This window comes from Caretta caretta, chromosome 3 (genome assembly GCF_965140235.1).
Source record: "Caretta caretta isolate rCarCar2 chromosome 3, rCarCar1.hap1, whole genome shotgun sequence".
Lineage (NCBI taxonomy): Eukaryota > Metazoa > Chordata > Testudines > Cheloniidae > Caretta > Caretta caretta.
This window is the reverse complement of record NC_134208.1, coordinates 2,921,463-2,944,382: the sequence shown is the minus strand read 5'-3', so window position 1 is coordinate 2,944,382 and position 22,920 is coordinate 2,921,463. Positions and strand designations below refer to the sequence as shown.

Genomic DNA, 22,920 nt, shown 5'->3' with positions numbered 1-22,920 from the left:
CATGCTGTACTAAGTCAAAGGCCTTTCAGAAGTCTGTTACATCAGTACAATTACCTTTATCAACCAAAGTTGTAATCTCATCGAAAAAAGATATCAGGCTAGTTTGACAGGACCAGTTTTTCCATAAACCCATTTTGATTGGCATGAATTATATTACATTTCTGTATCAATCAAGTTCAGTATCAGCTGCTCCACTATCTTGCCCAGGGTCTGTGTCAGACCAACAGGCCTATAATTATCTGGGTGTTCCATTTACCCTTTTTAAATATTGGCACAACATTAGCTTTCTTCCAGTTGTCTGGAACTTCTTCCCCAGTTTTCAAAGACTTACTGAAATTCATCATTAATGGTGCAGTGAGCTCTGCAGTGAGCTCCTCAGCTAGCTCTTCTAACCCTCTTGTATGCAAGTTATTTGGCCCTGCTGATTTAAAAATGTCTAATTTTTAGTAGCTTCTGTTTAAAATCCTTCTGTGATACAAGTGGAATGGAAAGAGTTCAGTACAGTTTAAAATGGAGAGCATGAAGAATGAAACATAATTTGGTCAGCTTTCAGATTTAATAATCTGTGGTGTTACTAATAATATGCCTAAAATGCTTGATCTAGGTATTCCTTTTAGTTCCACTTTGTACTTCATTCTTATAATGCACTGACCCTGGAGATGAACAAGTTAAAGCTGGTCAGAGCTGCTGCAGCAGACCTAGATGGGGCATGGAGGAGAATGGACATGCGAGCACGCCTTAATCCCAAACCAAGAGCAACTGCAGTAGAGACACTTCTCTGACATGCAAGACGTGGGATGCCTTCATAGCCCCAAAGTGGCCTTTCACATCAAATGTAATCTTCACTGAATGTTACTGACTGTGATAACTGACTTTCTTGATCTTGTCTACACTGGGAAAATGAGGTTTAGTTAGCAAATGTGTTAGGTAACCCATGTGTGACAGTCTGTACCCCTGTGTTCACCATTTTAAAGACTTATGATCAATTTCATACACAGTATGCCTTTTTGAGATATCATTTGAAAACTCTAATTTGCTGATCATTATTGTCCTGGTCAAATGTGTGTCAACAGTGTATTTAAAGTTATAAAATTGTACTGAATAATAAATGTTCCAAATCTATGGAAACAGCTTCAAACCAGTTCCCCAGAGACAAAAGGCTAGCACCTCAGCCAGGTGTCAGCATAATCAAAGAGACTCTCACCTGGTTAAGCGGCTGTTCTTTGGCGGGAAGACAGGTGTGAGCGACAAATTTACATCTTGGCAAACGGAATTTCTGTTTCCTGAATCTCAGCTAGAGGTGATTTTCAAAGAGGAGGAAGAGAGATAAAAATGAGCAGCAGAGGCCCCAGATCACACCTCTCCCCTCATCTCTACTCACAACATCCATAATGCCTGAAAGATAAGAAAAGGGGCATTGGACTGGGGGAGGGGTCCTGGCTAAACAAAATCCAGTAAGACTGCTGTAAGCATGTGATGAGAGAAACCCTTTTGCTTTAAATTCACTTAGCTTGTAAAATTAGGGATTAGCTTGCACTTTTTCCCTTTTATTTTGTTGTAACCAGTTCTGACTTTTATGCCTCTTTACTTGTAATCACTTAAAACTAGTTTAACTCCAGGAAGATTTTATTTAAATCAGTGTTTGGATAGAACAATAAAAGTGCTTGGGAACCTCCATTTGCAATACTTTGGGTTTGTGCACCTCATTTTCTGTTAATAAAATGATATTGTCCAGAAGGAAAGAGCTGGGCAGTACAAGACACACATTTCTGGGACTGGGAATTTGCTGGCCAGATGGATGTGGATAAATTGAAGGATGTGGATAAATTGGAGAGAGTCCAGCGAAGGGCAACAAAAATGATTAGGGGTCTAGAACACATGACTTATGAGGAGAGGCTGAGGGAGCTGGGGTTGTTTAGCCTGCAGAAGAGAAGAATGAGGGGGGATTTGATAGCTGCTTTCAACTACCTGAAAGGGGGTTCCAAAGAGGATGGATCTAGACTGTTCTCAATGGTAGCAGATGACAGAACGACGAGTAATGGTCTCAAGTTGCAGTGGGGGAGGTTTAGATTGGATATTAGGAAAAACTTTTTCACTAAGAGGGTGGTGAAACACTGGAATACGTTACCTAGGGAGGTGGTAGAATCTCCTTCCTTAGAGGTTTTTAAGGTCAGGCTTGACAAAGCCCTGGCTGGGATGATTTAACTGGGAATTGGTCCTGCTTTGAGCAGGGGGTTGGACTAGATGACCTTCTGGGGTCCCTTCCAACCCTGATATTCTATGATTCTATGGTGTCACTCTGCAGTATAATTCCAGAGTGGCTGGCTAGATCACTGGTATAACTCCACTGGGAGTAATTTACATGCTACAGTCTGTGTGTGAGCAGGCCAGGAGTGCGCTCTCACAGTGAAGCAGTATAAAAGGCACCCCAGGTTGGAGAATTGAGGGGACAGCTGTTCAGTAGTCCAGATTATACCCTGGGTAATGTCACACCATGGCCACACATTTTTAAACACTGTTTATCACTTAGTGTGAGTAAAGACAGTGATGTTAGCAGTTTGTGATGAATCCTGGTGCATTTTTAAGGATATTGAACTGAACCATCTCCCTAGGTACCACATTCCAGTGCTTCACCACCCTTCCAGTGAAAAAGTTTTCCCTAATATCTAACCTAAACCTCCCCCACTGCAACTTGAGACCATTACCCCTTGTTCTGTCATCTGCTACCACTGAGAACAGTCTAGATCCATCCTCTTTAGACCCCCTTTCAGGTAGTTGAAAGCACTTATCAAATCCCCCCTCATTCTTCTCTTCTGCAGACTAAATAATCTCCGTCCCCTCAGCCTCTCCTCATAGGTCATTTGCTCCAGCCCCCTAATCATTTTTTTTGCCCTCTGCTGGACTCTTTCTAATTTTTCCACATCCTCCTTGTAGAGTGGAGCCCAAAACGGGACACAGTTAATCAGATGAGGCCTCTTCAATGCCGAATAGAGGGGAATGATCACGACCCTCGATCTGCTAGCATGGCACTGTTGTAGCTGGCGTTGCAGGATGTTTACATGCCAGATGCACTAAAGATTCATATGTCCCTTCATGCTTCAACCACCATTCCAGAGGACATGCATCTGTACTGATGAAGGGTTCTAATCGATAACGATCCAAAGCAGTGCGGACCAACACATGTTCATTTTCATCATCTGAGTCAGATGCAACCAGTAGAAAGTTGATTTTCTTTTTTGGTGGTTCGGGGTCTGTAGTTTCTGCATTGGAGTGTTGCTCTTCTAAGACTTCTGAAAGTATGCTCCACATCTCATCCCTCTCAGATTTTGGAAGTTACTTCAGATTCTTAAATCTTGGGATGAGTGCTGTAGCGCTATTTTTAGAAATTTCACATTGGTATTTTCTTTGCATTTTGTCAAATTTGCAGTGAAAGTGTTCTTAAAATGAACAACATGTGCTGGTCATCATCAGAGACTGCTATAACATGAAATATATGGCAGAATGTGGGTAAATCAGAGCAGGAGACATACAATTCTTCCCCAAGGAGTTCAGTCACAAATTTAATTAATGTACTATTTTTTAAGCAAGCATCAGCAGCATGGAAGCATGTCCTCTGGAACGATGGCTGAAGTATGAAGGGACATATGAATCTAGTGCATCTGGCACATAAATATCTTGTGACGCCAGCTACAACAGTGCCATGTGAACGTCTGTTCTCACTTTCAGGTGATGTAATTAAGAGGTGGGCAACAGTATCTCCTGTAAATGTAAACAAACTTGTTTCTTTTAGCAATTGGATGAACAAGAAGTAGGACTGAGTGGACTTTTAGGCTCCAAAGATTTACATTGTTTTGTTTTTCAGTGGAGTTATGTAACAAAAATATACATTTGGAAGTTTCACTTTCACAATAAAAAGACTGCACTGCAGTACTTGTATGAGGCAAATTGAAAAATACTATTTCTTTTGTTCATCATTTTTACAGTGCAAATATTTGTAATAAAAATAATATAAAGTGAGCACTGTATACTTTGTATTCTGTGTTGTAATTGAAATTAATATATTTGAAAACGTAGAAAAAATCCAAAAATATTTAGTACATTTCAATTGGTATTCTATTGTTTAACAGTGTGATTAATCGCGATTAATTTTTTTGAGTTAATTGTGTGAGTTAACTGCGATTAATCAACAGCCCTAGTTCTAACACCTGTCCTTCTCATCCATCTTTTTCCTTTTAATCATCCCTTGCTGTCGTTGTCTTGATTACAGTCCTGTCCTTGCTCTGGAGAGCTTACAATATTTTAGATCAGTGGTTCTCAAACTGTGGGTCAGGACCCCATTGTAATGGGGTCACCAGGTGTCAAGGTTCCTCCCCCACTCTGAACTCTAGGGTACAGATGTGGGGACCTGCATGAAAAACCTCCTAAGCTTATCTTTACCAGCTTAGGTCAAAACTTTCCCAAGGTACAAAATATTCCACCCGTCGTCCTTGGATTGGCCGCTACCACCACCAAACAAATACTGGTTACTGGGGAAGAGCTGTTTGGAAACGTCTTTCCCCCCAAAATACTTCCCAAAACCTTGCACCCCACTTCCTGGACAAGGTTTGGTAAAAAGCCTCACCAATTTGCCTAGGTGACTACAGACCCAGACCCTTGGATCTTAAGAACAATGAACAATCCTCCCAACACTTGCACCCCCCCTTTCCTGGGAAATGTTGGATAAAAAGCCTCACCAATTTGCATAGGTGACCACAGACCCAAACCCTTGGATCTGAGAACAATGAAAAAGCATTCAGTTTTCTTACAAGAAGACTTTTAATAGATATAGGAGTAAATAGAAGTAAAGAAATCCCCTCTGTAAAATCAGGATGGTAGATACCTTACAGGGTAATTAGATTCAAAACATAGAGAACCCCTCTAGGCAAAACCTTAAGTTACAAAGAAGATACACAGACAGAAATAGTTATTCTATTCAGCACAGTTCTTTTCTCAGCCATTTAAAGAAATCATAATCTAACGCATACCTAGCTAGATTACTTACTAAAAGTTCTAAGACTCCATTCCTGGTCTATCCCCGGCAGAAACAGCATATAGACAGACAGAGACCCTTTGTTTCTCTCCGTCCTCCCAGCTTTTGAAAGTATCTTGTCTCCTCATTTGTCATTTTGGTCAGGTGCCAGCGGGGTTGCCTTTAGCTTCTTAACCCTTTACAGGTGAGAGGAGCTTTCCCCTGGCCAGGAGGGATTTCAAAGGGGTTTACCCTTCTCTTTATATTTATGACACCAGGGCTGGCGTTAGACTTGCTGGGGCCCAGGGCCGAAGCTCAAGTCCCACCGCCCAGGGCAGAAACCAAAGCCTGAGCCCCACTGCCCGGGGCCAAAGCCGAAGCCCGAGGGCATCAGCCCTGGATGGGGCTCAGGCTTTTGGCTCAAAGCATGCTCAGGAGGCAGGGTTCAGGCTTTGGCCCCCTTGCCAGGGGTGGTGGAGCTCAGGTGCGCTCAGGCTTCAGTCTACCCTCCTGGGATCATATAGTAATTTTTTTGTCAGTCGTGCGGTGCAATGAACTTTGAGAACCCCTGTTTTAGATTCAGCGCATTTGTTTGAATGTTGAAAGCTCTATCTAAGGCTTTTATATAGTTATATAGTTCCTCTCACTGTTTGTGTTTAAATGCAAAGTATTAATACTATTCCTGTGTGTTGCCAAGAGGGAGCAGAGTTGTCTTTCTCCTTTAGTCCTTTCTCTCTTCACTTTGTCCAAGCTTCAAAACTAACTTTTCCTTTATACTCTTCTTTTATCCTTGCCTCTGTATTCCATGTGACACTCCTATGCTTGGAAACCCTCCCTGGATGGTCCACCAGGCCTCCAGCCACTTTGAAGTCTCTCCTTTAGAATACATTTCTTCCAGGTTCCCTTTCAAAGAAATGTTGCAAAATACAAGATTTCTGATGCCTGCATCCAGTGGTCTGTATTCTGGATCTTTAGGATGCCTTTTTGGACTAAAGCTATCTGTGGCAAGTCTGATGTTGTGGAGGCTAGGGAAGGGGGAAAGGGGCAGTGCACTTCTTCCTATGTGTGGGAGAGCATTTTTCTGAAACAGAAATGCAGGTGCTTTGAAGCAGTGTTTTTCAGTTTGTTTTGATTGTTTCAGCTGCTCCCAATGACACAGAACTTGAGAGCTGGTTTCCTATCTCAGCTTAGTACCTGTTTCCTTATACTTAACACTGATCTGCCACAGGTTTTCAGCGGGTGGCTCTTAGTTTAAAAAAGAAAATGTGGGCATCATTGGCAGTGCTGCTTCAATGTGGCTTGCTGCCTTTTTTGGAAGCCCCTTTTTGATGAGAGAAGCTGCAGCATCTTCATTGATCAGCTACATTTTTGAACTAAAATAGGGGTGTGATCCTCCAGAAGTGCTTTTATCTCCCTCAACTAGACCAGCCAGCCAGAAGAAGCATGCTTTGAGATGATGTACATTTTATAAGTTAGAACACTGGAGAAAACAGCAACATGTGCAGATGTATTTTATGGCTCTCGGTCTCTAATTACATCAGTGCTGCCCCTTCCTTCTTGACCTCATTTCTGATTAAAACCTTGAATAGCACTTGGCTAATTGGATGAGTAGAAAAGATACTTGAAATTGGGTCAAGTCCTCTCAGAGCTGTTCTCCCTCCTCACCTCCCCCCTCCTCTCTCTGATTATTACCAGGACAAAATTACAGTATTTAATATGCCAACTCTAACGGTCTTTTCAAGGGAATGAATGAAGAGGAATTTCACAGGAGACACATGGTGTTAACATCACTGCCTATTTCTCATTCTTTCCCTGTTTGTGGTGCAGAGACAGTTTACTGCTCCCTCTCTCCTCAAAGGGACATAATGAGCACCTGGAAATGACACCCAGCCCCATTACCTAGGCTTTTCGTTGTTGAAGATGGAATTTTGGCTGCAGAGAGGAAGGACTAGTATTTAGTGGCCTGTCTCACTGGAGGACTAAATCCCCTGTTTGATTTCTAGAAAAAAACGTACTGAGACAAAATGTTAAAATACAGGGCTACTAATACAGAAGGTGGTGAAACAAACATAGAAGTACATGACAGATGTTTTCTTCAGTGCTCTGTAAGGCTTAACATTTGTCAGAGCTGTCATGGATTCCATGACTCTCTTGGTTTGTTTAGAAATAAATAAAGCCAATTCCAAGGCTTCCTGCAAGTGGCAAGATATGGCAAGACAAACAGCTGAAGAAGCTTGACTTGGAACTGGTAAATTTAACCCCTCATTTACATGGGAGGCTAATAAATAGCAAGAGTTCAACTGTGCATTGACACCAATGCCAGACTTAGAATGCTCACTGAAAATTCACTAATAGGTCAAAGTTCTTTCTTCCTCCTGATATTGGTAAAGAAAACAAGTCTTAAGGAAACAGAGAGAGAGAGCAGGTAAACTGGGTTACTGTAAACAAAATCTGTGATCCAGCTCTTGCCAGGAGACTCCTCAGTATTGATTCTAACAAACCTCCAGGCTTGAACACTGTATTGCTGTGTGATCCCCAATGATATTAGAGGAGTTGCCATGGTGTAACAGAAAGTGGCCAAAAGAATACTCTGATTATATATGCAATAAGAGATTACTCTTATAATATATGTATGACTTCAGTGGGAGTTTTGTCTGGCTAATGAATGCAGGATTTGGTTCCAATAACCATCCCTCAGTTACCTTAGAGAAGTAAAGGTGATACACCTCCTGGGATCAACAGTTATTTACCAGAGCATTCAAATCCACTGCCTCTATAGTCCTGTTTACATTTGCACTTGCAGGATCCCTGAGTAGGTAGGCACTCTGCATGGATGTTACACTTCTGTGTACTCAAGCACGGTCATTTATAACTAAACCGTCATAACTGTTGTCACTTCTTTCTTCCCTCCTTCCAAGAAATAAACTCACCGGAGAAAATCTTTTTCCATAATGGTATGTCACCTAGCAGTAGACAAGTCATCCTGGGCCTGTCGGTCATCCTGGACCTGCTCCTACCACGGTGTATGAAATATATGAGGAGCTACTTCATACTCTCTCCATCTTTCTGTTCCTGAAATCATGGAAAAATCCATCACTGCTTTCCTTTGGTGTGCCCCTCTTAATGGGGCACACATTAGATGGTAGCATTCAGATATCTGGCATTCAGATCCTACTTTAATTCCTTGTAAGGAGACTGCTGTGTTACACTCACTCTTCAGACTGAAGTGAGTAGGCTAATGTGCAGAGGGTTCTCCAGTTAATTTAAATGGGTTAGAATCATAGAATATCAGGGTTGGAAGGGACCCCAGAAGGTCATCTAGTCCAACCCCCTGCTCGAAGCAGGACCAATTCCCAGTTAAATCATCCCAGCCAGGCCTTTGTCAAGCCTGACCTTAAAAACCTCTAAGGAAGGAGATTCTACCACCTCCCTAGGTAATGCATTCCAGTGTTTCACCACCCTCTTAGTGAAAAAGTTTTTCCTAATATCCAACCTAAACCTCCCCCACTGCAACTTGAGACCATTACTCGTCGTTCTGTCATCTGCTACCATTGAGAACAGTCTAGATCCATCCTCTTTGGAACCCCCTTTCAGGTAGTTGAAAGCAGCTATCAAATCCCCCCTCATTCTTCTCTTCTGCAGGCTAAACAACCCCAGCTCCCTCAGCCTCTCCTCATAAGTCATGTGTTCTAGACCCCTAATCATTTTTGTTGCCCTTCGCTGGACTCTCTCCAATTTATCCACATCCTTCTTGTAGTGTGGGGCCCAAAAGTGGACACAGTACTCCAGATGAGGCCTCACCAATGTCGAATAGAGGGGAACGATCACGTCCCTCGATCTGCTCGCTATGCCCCTACTTATACATCCCAAAATGCCATTGGCCTTCTTGGCAACAAGGGCACACTGCTGACTCATATCCAGCTTCTCGTCCACTGTCACCCCTAGGTCCTTTTCCGCAGAACTGCTGCCTAGCCATTCGGCCCCTAGTCTGTAGCGGTGCATTGGATTCTTCCGTCCTAAATGCAGGACCCTGCACTTATCCTTATTGAACCTCATCAGATTAGTTCATTCATTGTCTAATGCCAGAATGTAATGTCCAGGAATGGTGCAAGCCTAATGATCTCTGGTTCAGATTGGAGAGCGGTTTTATTCTGCAGATCTTTAATTCTATCATTAGGGTTATAGAGGAGTCTGATACCCGGAAGGAGCTCACTATCTAAGCTTGTTGTAGACTGCTGGAGAAAACAAACACTAGCATCTGTCTATATGTTTCCACCAATAAATTCCAATAAATTAGTTGCCAGACTAAGAGTCTGTATTGGAGTTTAACTTGAGTTTTGCATTTAGCTTCCTTTTAACTTCTGACTGAAACTTTTTTTAGAAAGGTGGCAAGAATGCAGTAAACAAGATTGCCTTGTTAGGAATGGACTGGGGAACTATGAGAGTGAAGTGTATTCTGTGAAAAATGGATGCGCACACTCAAAGATTGTGTAAGAAAGTAATATTGGCAATATAACTCTCTAAACATTGCATCAATATCTCCCAGGAAATACAAACATGATAGAGAGGGTCGCAAGGACTCTGGAGGAATTATAGCCATGCAGAAGAATGATGAAAAGAAGGTTAGTAAAAATCATTCTTCAAATGTTCAAGTAGTATGAGCAGCTAGCCAAGGCTGTAAAGATATTAAAGGGCAGTGATGAAAACTTATTGACAGATGAGATTGAGATGGCTCAATGCTGGAACTGCTTTTTCTTTCTTGGTATTCATGAAGGTAGCTGAGGGTCAGATCCCTAGGTTACATTGTTCTACTGATGATAACTTCAAGGTTTCATGATTTTAAAAAAGAGCAGATTATTGGGAAATGAAGGTGGTGGTTGCCTCAGGCCTAAATGAATGACATTCCAGACTTTTTGGAAGGGAGTAATCAATCAAAACACTACCTATGCCAGACTTTTTTTATGACTTGAGAATGAGGTATTGGTACTAAACACTGGACTAGGGAGATAACTTGAATCCACATGGAAACTTCGCTATCTAGATAACTATAGAATTGTTCTAATGTTCTGTGTGAGCTGTTGGAAATGCTGATAATTTGGGAATATTGAAATGTATCACTTGGTGAAGGAGGTTTCTTGAGAGAACATTCTGGTAGGTTTTTTTTTTTTTTGTTCATTGGAAAGTTTATTGCAAGTAAAACAGTGGGCATAAGGTAAGTCAGTCTTAGAAAACCATTCACTAACTTCATACACAAAAGAGAGATCCATAAAATGTGGAAGAATAGCAGTGGGGAAACACCACTATTGTCTTGGAGATAGCCAGTGGGTGGCAGAAAAGTATCTGGTAGACTACCCAAAGCGTTCGCTAGTGTTAGCCATACTTCTGGGTACTTCATATGTATTTAGCTCAAAATATTTGTACTGAAATATTTTGGTCTAATTAAAGTTTTGGGGCTTACTATAGAGTGTCTGGGTGACATTTAATGGCCTGTATTATCCAGATGATGTGATGGTCCCTTCTGGCCTTAAGCTCCGAGTTGTAGCAGAATGCAGAGCTTTAAAAAAAAAGGGAGTTATGCTGGTAAATCAGAATGGCCTGATGGAGAGGGGTAGAAGTTTCCAGTTATAATGACCCAATAAACTGTAAGAATATTTGTTGTTTTGGGGACTGTATAGTACTCTTACTGTTAGAATGACTTTAACAAGTAGAAATTGGAGTTGGTAAGCTAGTATAACTTGTCTGCGTTTTTCAGCCATGGAGAGTAAATTGAGCATTCTAGAGGTGCCCATTACTGATTCTGCTGTTTTTTCATTATGATAAAAGCAACAGTTTAATTGTCTTTTCTATAAATTGGGTTCAGTAGGTGCTTGCTGCTGAAGGGCCCCGGGGGAGGAGATTATTATTAGAGTAATCTTCTGTCACCTGCCTACTTGTTGCTTTGCCTAAGATGGAGACAGAGAAGATGGATGCTGGAAAGTCAGCAGAAGCAGGCTCGGCTGATGCAGAAGATTGCTAGTCAACCCCAGCTCCAGATGACCCAGCAGCAGCTGCTTTGAGAGTTGGCTATCCAGCACCAGACCCAACAGGAACACCTGATCCAGCAAATGGCTGGGTTGACGCACCCGACTGGTGCGCCGAACCCTAGTCCAATTGGACAGGACCTGGGGGCTCTGCCCCCTGGTCTGCCAATACGACTCAAAAATGAGGCCTAGTGATGACTCCAAAGCATTTTTGGTGACTTTCAAATGGGTAGCCACCACTGCCAGATGACCGCTAGAAAACTGGGCTACGCTGTTAGCGCCCGACCTGATGGGGCCAGCCCAGGCAGCCTAGTGGGGGTTAGATCTGCAAGATGCCCTAGTATATGAGAGAATGAAGGTCACCATCCAGGACCAGACAGGAATCAACCCCGACACATACCGACGGTGCTTCCACCAAGAAAGGTACCGGCAGGGGGCTAGACCCCGGGTGGTAGCCCAATGTCTGAGGGACAACATCTGTCACTGGTTGGAGAGAGAGAAACGGTCACTGGCTCAAGTAGCAGAGACAGTTGTCCTTGAGCAGTTTATCCAGATCCTCCCAGGTGGGGGGAAGGAGTGGGTACAGTGGCACTGACTATGCTGGCAGAGGCCGTAGAATTAATGGAGGACTACTTGATGGCTGATGGGCCAGAGACATGACTGCGGAAGCCCAGGAGTCCGAGAAGGAAGGATGGACCAGCTTTGGGGAGCTTTCACAAAATAGACCCAGGGGAATCACGACTCCTCCCCCATCCACCAGCTAAGCCCCCAACCCGCGAAGGCCAGCGCCCGATCAGTTGGACCAACAGGGAAGGAGACACTGAAGAGGGACAGACTTCATTGAAGGCAGACCCTGGGACTGGGGGAACCTGTGACCATTGCTGGGAGTGTGGCCAAGAGGACCATTTTTGGCAAGACTGCCCCCTACATGGATTGTAGTTATGGGCAGGTCTTTGTAGCTGGCCCTTGGGCCAGGAGAAAGGGTCCAGAAAAACTTGTAATACCAGTTTGGGTGGATGGAGTTCGCACAACAGCCTTAGTAGACTCAGGCTGTAGTCAGACAATTGTTCAGGAGGGACTTGTTCCCGATCTTTAACTCTCCGGGGCAAGTATACACCTTTAGTGTATCAGTGGGGATATACCGCCTTACCCTGCCGCATGAGTAAGACTTGATCTATGGCTGGGAAGAAACCCTCTAAGTTGGCATGGCTCCCAGGTTAGCCTACCCTGTGGTGGTGGGATGAGACTGAGCAGAATTTTGGGAAATCTTGCGAGGCCATGGCTGTCAACCTCCAGGAGGAGGAGCCACAGGATCAACAAGGGGGGGAACTCCTCTTCAGCAACTCCAGGGAACCCGACCTGGAGAAGGACCATCCCAACCCCCTGAGTCGCCTGCAAAGTCCCCTCCGGGTACAGAGCAGCCTATTGAAGATGCCCCAGGGGAATTGGAGTGTGACAAGGACTTCGTACAGGAGCAGAGGGTAGATCCATCTTTAAGTCGAGCCTGGGAGCAGGCAGCGACCCCAGACCAAGAGGGAGACGATATGCCACGCTAACCACAAGGACCATGGTTTGAGATTCAAGGGGACTGCCTCTACCGAGTGGTGCAGGAACCCCAAACACAGGAAGTCATCCGACAGCTCTTGGTGCCCTGGAGACTGCGCCGGAGCCTTCTGCAGCTGGCTCATGCAAAACCTTGGGTGGGACACCTGCGTAGAGAGAAGACCCTTCAGAGGATAGCTCGCCAGTTTTTCTGGCCTGGCATACACCAGGAAGTGAGGGATTATTGTGCTTCCTGCCCTAAATGCCAGCAGGGCAGACCAAAAGGGGTACTCAGGGCCCCTCTTGTACCTTTCCCTGTGGTTGGCGTACCGTTTGAATGAATTGGTATGGATTTCGTGGGACCAGTTCCCTATCTGATCAGTCAGGGAACCAGTTCATCCTTGAACTGGTCAATTATGCAACACGCTATCGCAAGGCCATTCCCTTACACAGGGCTATGGCCCCTAACATCGCGACGGAGCTAGTGAAGATTTTCGCTTAGGTTGGGATACCCAAGGAGATCCTAACCGATCAGGACACCAATGTATCCTCCAGATTGGTAGCAGAGTTGTCGCCTCATGAACATTTGGACCCTCAGGACTTCGGTGTACCACCCACAAATGGATGGGTTAGTCAAATGCTTTAATGGAACCCTCAAGTCAATGGTCCGCATGTTTGCAGAAGACAACCCCCGACATTGGGACGCCTTATTGCCTGCCCTACTGTTCGCTCTATGGGAGGTCCCACAAGCCTCAACTGGGTTCTCTCCCTTTGAACTACTCTATGGGAGACAACTGGGGGCATCTTGGATCAAGAGGACAGGGAGGCACAAGAAACACAGGTCCTGGGAACCACCCACTACGTGTTACAGCTCCAGGAGCACTTGCAAGCCTTAGTTGCCTTCGCTCAAAAAAACTTGTTACGAGCTCAGTGAACCCAGGAGCAACAACATTACAAAGGTATGAAGGTACGCCATTTTGAACCTGGACACTGGGTTCTACTATTATTGCCCACCACTGAATCAAAGCTGTTAGTCAAGTGGCAAGACCCCTTTGAAGTGTCTCGCCGGGTAGGACCGGTAGATGAAGAAATCAGGCTACCAGGGCGATGGAAAGAAGTACACACGTATCACGTGAACTTGTTGAAAGCCTAGAAGGACAGAGAGGCCTTATTCATTGCATCCTCCCCCCTCCCGGAACTGGAACTGGGACCATTAGTAGGAGAACCCCTAGACCCAGGGCCAGTGATAATTGGTGAGGACCTCAGCCCCAAACAATGAGTACAGCTACAATGTCTCATACAGGACTTCCTGGATGTCTTGTCAATGCATCCAGGATGGACTGATGTCATAAGCCACCATATCCCAACAACCCCAGGACAGAGGGTGAGGGTCCATCGGCCCCTCCCCAGGAAGATGAGACGCGGTCCACCAGGAATTGGAAATGATGCTTGAGATGGGAGTCGTGGAGGAATCTTGGAGTGAATGGCAAAGCGCAATCATTCTAGTCCCGAAACCCAATGGTGCCATCTGCTTTTGCATTGATTTCCAAAAAGTCAGTGCTATCTCCTAGTTTGATGCATATCCAATGCATCACATCAAAGAACTCCTAGAGTGACTAGGGGGAGCCAAATATTTGTTGACACTAGATCTAACAGACAGGTATTGGCAGATTCCCCTGATGCCAAACTCCAGGGCAAAGACTGCCTTCCCCACACCATACGGCCTCTTCCAGTTCACAACTATGCCTTTTGGACTACATGGGGCAGCCGCCACTTTCCAGCAGTTGATGAACAAAGTACTGCAGCCTCACGACCGCTACACAGCAGTGTATATAGACGATGACATGATTTATAGTGGCAGTTTGGAGGACCACCTTTGACACCTAACCAGTGTTTTCAAGGCCCTTTGGGAGGCGGGCCTCATGGCCAACCCCACAAAATGCCGTCTAAGGTAGGAAGAGGTGATGTACCTGGAGTATATAGTGGAAGAAGGCAAGTTACGGCCTCTGATTGATAAGGTGCAAGCTTTAGCCCAGGGGTCCCCAAACTTGGTTTGCAGCTTGTTCAGAGTAAGCCCCTGGCAGGCCATGAGACGCTATGTTTACCTGAGCGTCCGCAGGTACGGCCTCTTGCAGTTCTCAGTGGCTGTGGTTCGCCGTTCCCGGACAATGGGAGCTGCGGGAAGTGCACCGCTCTACCTGCTGCCTCAGTATAAAAGGGAGCATCCCAGCTCATTCTAAGCAGACTGCTGGAGGGGAAGGATCTTGGGCGGAGGCTCCAGCCTAAGAGCCATCACAGCCTTTGCCTGTGGAGACCCTGAGAACTGGAGACCCTGAGAATCGGACCAGAGGGCTGTGGCCAACAGAATCGCAGGGAATCACCCGTGCTGAGGAGCCCGGAAACCCTGATGCTCAACGGATTACAACTCCTGGAAATGCGGTAGGAAGTGACCCAGAGAGTGGTACCTCCCACCCGAGGTCACCCTGAACATAAGAGCCGCCAGAATTGACTCTGGCCGCCAGGCCATGCTACCCTGAATGTAAGGGCTGCTGGAAGTGACTCTGGCCCCTTTCGGCGTAAAGGCGGTTGGGGGCACTGTAACAGCGGTGGTGTCACGACCCTGCCCCGTCTCGAAAGGGGGACAGGGTGTGCATACCCCATGACATGTCTTACCCCAAACCCCCTAGGATAGACATACAAACAACTCTTAAGCACATGCTTACATATGTTTTGAACCTGAGCTCGCTTGTGTGGCTGGGAGTATTGGTTAAAGCACTTGTCTTGCTTTAAGGCATGCTCCTACCTACCCATTTTGCAATGAGACTGCAACTAAAGCATGTGTAGCTGAGCTTGGTTAGGTCGCCCTCCAATGCTGTCTCACAAATCCTGGTTCCTTTATGTTCTGGCCCTTTTACTTACTCACTTGCTTCTTATACATTGAACGCTACCTGCTGGTTTATGTTCATCTGGCTAGCAATTAATCCTTCATTCCATGCAGCCTACTTCAGTTTTTTAAAGCAGTTCAGCTCTACCAAACAGCTTACAAAATGCCCATCCAGCATGCTGGTATGTGGCCAGGTTCTGCTTAATCTCTGGTGTGAGTCATACAGGAAAGCCTGGTTTTGGGAGAAGCATCTGAAACCTGTACTTGTATGAGACCACTGAAAAGGCTTGTAAAAGTGGGGATCAGGCGAACTGGTGTCCATGCAAGTAGTGCATCAAATATCTAAAAACCTTCATTAAGGCTAAGGGTGGCAACAGTAAGTCTGGCAACTCCCCATCTACCTCTCATATTACAAGAGTTGGACCAGGTGCTCGCAATCTCTGCAAGCACAGAGCCCCCAGTGCTGCATGACAGGTTTCAGAGCAGACACAGTATGATTTTTAGATCTGAGGAAGAGGAGACAGGTATGGGACTGAATGAGACACAAGAGGGAGCAGAGTCACAGGAACATGCTGGTGCATGAACCAGCCCAGGATCAGATGTGTGGCTGGATGAGCTAATAGCATCTTGGATGTATTTTCCAAGGGTCTGTTCAGGGATGAGCCTGGGAACAGTCTGCAGAGGAAGTGATACTGGACCAGGAGGTAGAGCCGCAACTAGGTAAGTGGCAGACGCCATCTTAATTATTTTGTGGGAAACTGCAGCATAATGGGAAGGATTTGTTTATTATGACCAATAACATTTTTATGGTGGAGGATATTACATGCAATGAGGTGACTCAAGTTTTAGTGGAAGTCATGATCCTTCCCTGGCTCCCCTTTGCACTCTCTCCATGTGATCCCAGATGGATTCCAAGAGGGTGGGGAAAAAAGCTAGCAATTCACTTTTACTAAATTTGTTTTAAAAAATTCAGGATTATAGGCTTAGTAAGCATGAGTGCATATTTCTGCATATAGTCCTTTCTTTGTAACTCTGTCATATCAGCAGACTGATAGAGAATTATATCATTATTTAGCCTGACAGCAGCATCCCATACAGTCTGGATTACAACTCTACATGACTCTGTTCAGTGGCCTTCTCCTGTCCATCTGATGTACACTGACCGAGCTGAGGAGAGATGGGGGGAGATCAGTTCTGCTGTTCGCAAGCCTCTGCATCCTAGTTCAGGATCCTGTTAATGTTCCCCTGAATTTTCCCCCACTCCTGACAGGTGATCATGAGATGTTCTTAAGCAGAAGAAATTCAACATGGTCAGTGAGATTTCTGGGAAGAGCAAACTTCCAGCAGCTTTCTCTGTAGCTTACTAGCCCTTTCCACTCCTTGATACTCTTTTCAGTCAGCTGGTGATGAAAAAATCTCCTTCTCATAGATGGAATTCCACCACTTGCCTGGAAAAGTTGTTCCATCCATTCTGGGACTTCCAGCAGTTGACTGTCCTATAAGGCTTTCCCAGTCTGAAATAGTGTTAGAACCAGTACTGGTAAAGGCTTCTGGTCTGATTGCCGTAACACCCACTTCCTGCCCCCCAAACCAGGGCCCAGATGTTTTTTTAAAATGAATTAAATTTGAAATTGTTACTGTAGTGTCTTTGGCAGGGACTTCCATCTCACCTGGGCTGAGGCAGCCACCCAGAGCTCTTGGGGAGAGACCCCTGAACCAGAATGGAAAAAGGAAGAGGCTCACAGAGAACCTGTTGTACGGTTTTGTGTGCCTATTGGACGAACAGTTTGGTACTCAGTGTGATTGAGGAGTGGGACAAGAGCAGGAGGAGAGATGTTGTGACTCTCTGTACCTCAAAGTAGCACCCTGGAACCCCCATATTCACCACTGTGAAATTATGATATGTTATGGACAAAGTATGCCTTATGAGGTATCATTTTGTAAGTCTTGATCTGTTGAACAATAGCCTGTTGGAATGTATATACTATCATTGTATGTGATGTTATGAAGTATTACTATATGTGTTACTGAACTATGTTGTGAGGTTGGGAACACCCACAACCAGCCTTTCAATTACAACGAAGCAGTAGCCATCAATAGCCAGATGGTGTTAATGGCTCATCAACAGACAATCGCGAGATGATCCCAGGGGGTGCATGGCAGTATAGTGCCGCCGGACAGCACTCCGCCATTTTTTTCTTCGGCAGCAGCTCTGCACGTCCACGGCTGGTGTTCCCCTCCGGCGGCCCGCCTGCGGCTGGTCTTCCGGTCTTCTTCCGGTGGCGGCGTGCCTGTGGCAGGTCACCCTGGGGGTGCACGGGCCAAAAAGTTTGGAGACCGCTGTCCTAGAGACTTCTCAGAGAAGCCACATATGCCATGGGGGCAGACTAACCCACACCACAGCAAAGAGCGTTTCAGCAAGATGGAAGAAAGTATAAAAAAGACAGTGACATCATCACTTGGCTTCCCCCCATCCCCAATCTCCACACTTGGAAGAACGTCTGGAGGACAAAGATTTTGAACTGGGGAAGAGTGGTTCCAGGCTGGAAGGTAGTCTGGGCCTGTGTATGAAGGAACTGTAACCTGCTTGTATCATCTGTCAGGGTGAGGAAAGCTGTATGATTCGACTCTTGTTTAGACAAAAAGTTTAGGATTTAGAAAGCATGTTTACTGTTTGTTTTCATAAGGTAACTATGCCTACCGCTTATAATCACTTCACATCTATCTTTCTGCAGTTCGTAAATCGGTTTTATATTTCGCCTAAAGTAGTGTGGTTTGATGGAAGTGCTCGGGGGACCTCCGCTCCGCTTAACAAAGCCTGTTGCACTCCCGCTAGCCTTTGGCAGAGTGGCAAACAAGGTAATAAGCTTACGTTGACCAGGCTTCTGACCAGAATAAGACAGGACAGTTCTGAGATACAAGGCTGAAGAGCTGGAGCCTCTCGCTTGGTGGTTCATGAGTGGCTGGGAGGTCATTCATGTAATTCAGTTGGGCACGTTCCTGTCTGTGGACGTCTGTGTAAGTGCAGTACGTGTCAGAGCTTTGTAGCTTAACATCAGCATCACAGTGTGAGAGGCAATACAGGTTGGTGGGATAGAGGGCTTGGTGGTCCCACAGTCCAGGTTCACCCTGGGAACCTGTCCTGGAGTCCCTGGGCGATGCTCTGGAACTGCTGCCTACGAAGCCAGTCAGGACTCTGGGGAAGTCTCCTCTCTGTGAGCAGACTGTCTTCAGGGCAAGAAGCTCACACGGCTTCCACCTTCCTGGGTCTGACCTTGGAGCATTCAGCATCCTCTGCCCCTCCCTGCGCTTCCCACAGTGAGCCTGTTCAGGCAGGGCTCCTGGGGAAGCTAGAGGGTCCTGCACCCCAACTCCGCAGTCAGACGTGACTCTTAGTCAGCCAGTAAAATAGAGGTTTATTAGACGACAGGAACATGGTCTAAACCAGGGCTTTTGGGTACAGAGAACAGGACCCCTCAGCTGGGTCCATTTTGGGGGCAGTGAGCCAGACAACCACATCTGCACTTCACTCCATGTCCCCAGCCAGCCCCAAACTGACTCCCCCTCCAGTCTGTTCTCCTCTGGGCTTTGTCCCTTTCCCGGGCCAGGAGGTCACCTGATTCCTTTGTTCTCCAACCCTTTAGCTCTCATCTTGCAGTGGGGAAGGGCCCAGGCCATCAGTGGCCGGGAAACGGGGTGTCAGCCATTTATGTACACTGGCCCTTTGCTGTGCAACAATTACACCCTCTTATCCCACCACCTGGAAACTTAAGAAATGCATAGGGGAAACTGAGGCACTCGATCAGTATTCAGAGGAAACATTAAGAACAGTCCCACTTCGTCACATCTCTCCCCCCTTCGAGACTGAACTGAGCAAGGTCACTTTAGCCATGACCTGGGGAAGTTCGAACCCACCAACATTCCCATGGATGCCCCAGCATCTCTCCCATTCCTTGGTGGGAGTTACACAAGGCCCTTCCAGTTCTATGCCCTTCCAGTTTCATGCCCTCCCTTAGGTCAGGTGTGCTTGATGGCACTTGCAGGCTGCATATGGTTTATGCAAGGTTTATGTGGCCCATGCCCTTTTGCCACCCCAATACCCCTGGGGTTCAAACAGAGATCGGGTCTTCTCCCAGCACTCCAGTCTGGAGGCTGCAATTCGGGCTCTCTTGGTTAAGAGCCCATATAGAATCATAGAATATCAGGGTTGGAAGGGACCTCAGGAGGTCATCTAGTCCAACCCCCTGCTCAAAGCAGGACCAATCCCCAATTAAATCATCCCAGCCAGAGCTTTGTCAAGCCTGACCTTAAAAACTTCTGAGGAAGGAGATTCCACCGCCTCTCTAGGTAACGCATTCCAGTGTTTCACCACCCTCTGAGTGAAAAAGTTTTTCCTAATATCCAACCTAAACCTCCCCCACTGCAACTTGAGACCATTACTCCTTGTCCTGTCATCTTCTATTACTGAGAATAGTCTAGAACCATCCTCTTTGCAACCACCTCTCAGGTAGTTGAAAGCAGCTATCTAATCCCCCCTCATTCTTCTCTTCTGCAGACTAAACAATCCCAGTTCCCTCAGCCTCTCCTCATAAGTCAGGTGTTCCAGACCCCTAATCATTTTTGTTGCCCTTCACTGGACTCTCTCCAATTTATCCACATCCTTCTTGAAGTGTGGGGCCCAAAACTGGACACACTACTCCAGATGAGGCCACACCAATGTCGAATAGAGGGGAACGATCACGTCCCTCGATCTGCTGGCTATGCCCCTACTTATACATCCCAAAATGCCATTGGCCTTCTTGGCAACAACGGTACACTGTTGACTCATATCCAGCTTCTTGTCCACTGTCACCCCTAGGTCCTTTTCGGCAGAACTGCTGCCTAGCCATTCGGTCCCTAGTCTGTAGCGGTGCATTGGGTTCTTCCGTCCTAAGTGCAGGACCCTGCACTTATCCTTATTGAACCTCATCAGATTTCTTTTGGCCCAATCCTCCAATTTGTCTAGGTCCCTCTGTATCCTATCCCTACCTGCCACCATATCTACCACTTCTCCTACTTTAGTATCATCTGCAAATTTGCTGAGAGTGCAATCCACACCATCCTCCAGATCATTTATGAAGATATTGAACAAAACTGGCCCCAGGACCATATCTTGACCTTGGCCAGCTCTAGGCTTGGGCAGCTGCTCCCCAGGTACAACGCCTCTGCCTTACACCTTCCAGCTTTTATGGTCAGTCCTGCTTCCTTGAGGCAGGCCAGCACTCTCTTCACCTGGGACACGTGTTCCTCCCAGGTCTGGCTGAAGACAGATGTTCTTAATGTACGCCAGGGCCAAGTTCTGCACCCCCCCTCAGCTTGTCTAGAATCTCACCAGGCCTAGGCCTGGGGTAGGCATCAGACACGGTGATGGCTTTAAGCTTCCAATAGTCCCCACAGAACCAGATCGACCCGTCTATCTTGGGGACCAGCCCCACAGGTGAGGCCCATGGGCTGTTGAACGGCTGGATCACCTCTAAAGCCAGCATGCCCATGACCTCTCTCTCCAGGTTCTGGGCTGTTTTCCCAGTGACTCTGAATGGGGGACACCTGATGGGAGGATTGGCTCCCACCTCAGGGAAGAGATCCACCTGGGGGTCTTCCCCGTTCTCTTCCCGACTGTCCCTGACCATGTGCAGGGGTCCCCTCACTCTCCTCCCATACAGCAGCTCAAAAGGGAAGAACCCGGTGGATTCCTGGGGCACTTCCCCGTACTACCGGTGGGGAAGGTACTTGTCTCAGTTCTGCGGATGCTGATTTCATAAAAAGTCCTCAGCATCATCCTCCGGGTCCCATAAAAATCTCTCCACCAGCCTGCTGGACTGAGGGTGATATGCAGAGGCCCAGGTGGGCCAGACCCCCCATTTCTCCCACAAGCCCCGGTGCAGGGTTGACGTGACATTGGACCCCTGTCTGTAAGGACCTGGCTGGGGACCATCACTCTGCTGAAGATGTTCAGCAGCGTGTCTGCCTCGGTGGAGGACAGAGCCACTGCCTCTGGGTAGTGGGTGGCGAAATCCATCACCGCCAGGATGTATTTCTTCCCTGACCGGGTCTCCTTGCTGAGGGGCCCCACTATGTCCATAGCCACCTTCTGGAAAGGCTCCTCTGTGATGGGCAGGGGTCTCAAGGGGGCTTCACCCTTATCCCGGGCCTTCCCCGCCCTCTGGCAGGGTTCGCAGGACATGCCGTGCTGCTGGGCTGCGTCACAGACTCCGGACCAGTCACAGTTCTTCAGCAGCCACTGCCTGGAGCCTGGATCCCCTGGTGTCCTGAGAGAGGGACATCGTGGGCCAGGTACAATAGCTGGCGGTGATACTTCTGGGGCACCCCCAGCTGCCTCCTGATCCCCCACAGTATTACTTCCCCTTGGGGAGCCCATTCCCGGTACAGGAATCCCTTCTCCCACAGGAATCTTTCCCTGCAGCCTTCCCCAAGGGGGTTTGCAGCGCTGTGGCCAGCAAGTTCCCTCAGCTACTCCAAGGAGGGATCCTTCTGCAGCTGGATCTGGAATTCAGCTGCTGGGGAAGGGAGTGGGACCTGTTCCCTCTCGCTGGCTAGGCCTGGGGTCACAGCCCCGCTCCCTCCCTGCCGTGGACTCACTTCCCACAGCGCCTCTGGACCAGGCAAACCTGGTTGGCAGTCGTCCTGCCCTGCCTGTGGGTCCCCCCATTCAGCTGGGGTCTTCTCTCCCCCACTTGCTCAGCAGTGCCCTTGCTGTCCCAGTGGGGGCAGGCAGCAAGCTCTCTGCTCTCCTTACAGCATCAGAGCCAGTGTAAGCCCCCTCTCGGGTGTGCAGGGGGGCAGGGAACATCTTTGTCCCACCCAGCCCCAGGGGTCTGGTGGCAGGCAGGTAGCCTAAGCCTAGCAATTCCTACCCGCTGCCAGCCAGGTCATCTGCATTTTCACTGACCATTTCCCTCTCAGCCGATTGGTTCCCTAGATTCAAATTCAAACCCTCGGCCGTTACAGGAGCAGGGCCTGGATCCTGTCCCAAAGAGACACAGTCACCCCCCAACAGGGTCTCACAGCTGATATCCTGGAGAACCCCAATGACCAGCCTGCCTGACCCTCCTGTGTCTGCACAGGGATCTGGGCCATAGGCAGGGCGAGGGGCTTCATCCCTGGGACCTTCACCCAGCTCACACAGCCCCTCAGCATCTGGTGGGGGTGCACCACCCAGGGCCTGGCAACCATTCTCTCTGTCCCAGGATCTCGCCACCCCAGGAATGTCTCCCCATTGACCATCACCTTCCGCTCCCACTGGGGGTCCGAGGGCCTGACCCAGGAAACTCCACACAGACATATAGGATGGGACCAGGACTGGGAGCCTGTCCATCTCCCCACCCATCTGGCTGACGGAGTCCATGGCCTTGGGACCCAGCAAGGGAGCTAGACACCGGGGCTTTTCTGCAGAGTCCCCCTGGTTC

The 22,920-nt window shown here is 47.3% G+C and overlaps 1 protein-coding gene and 1 long non-coding RNA gene across 5 annotated transcripts in view; both read left to right on the top strand.

Annotated features, from left to right (window-relative positions):
- The window catches only part of ASXL2 (ASXL transcriptional regulator 2), a 246,614-nt gene that overhangs the window by 39,804 nt on the left and 183,890 nt on the right, over positions 1–22,920 (top strand). The window lies entirely within an intron of this gene.
- Positions 9,607–18,139, top strand: LOC125634817 (uncharacterized). The gene is made up of 3 exons (XR_007356065.2): positions 9,607–9,630; positions 16,100–16,174; positions 17,110–18,139. It is a non-coding gene; the product is annotated as an uncharacterized LOC125634817 (long non-coding RNA).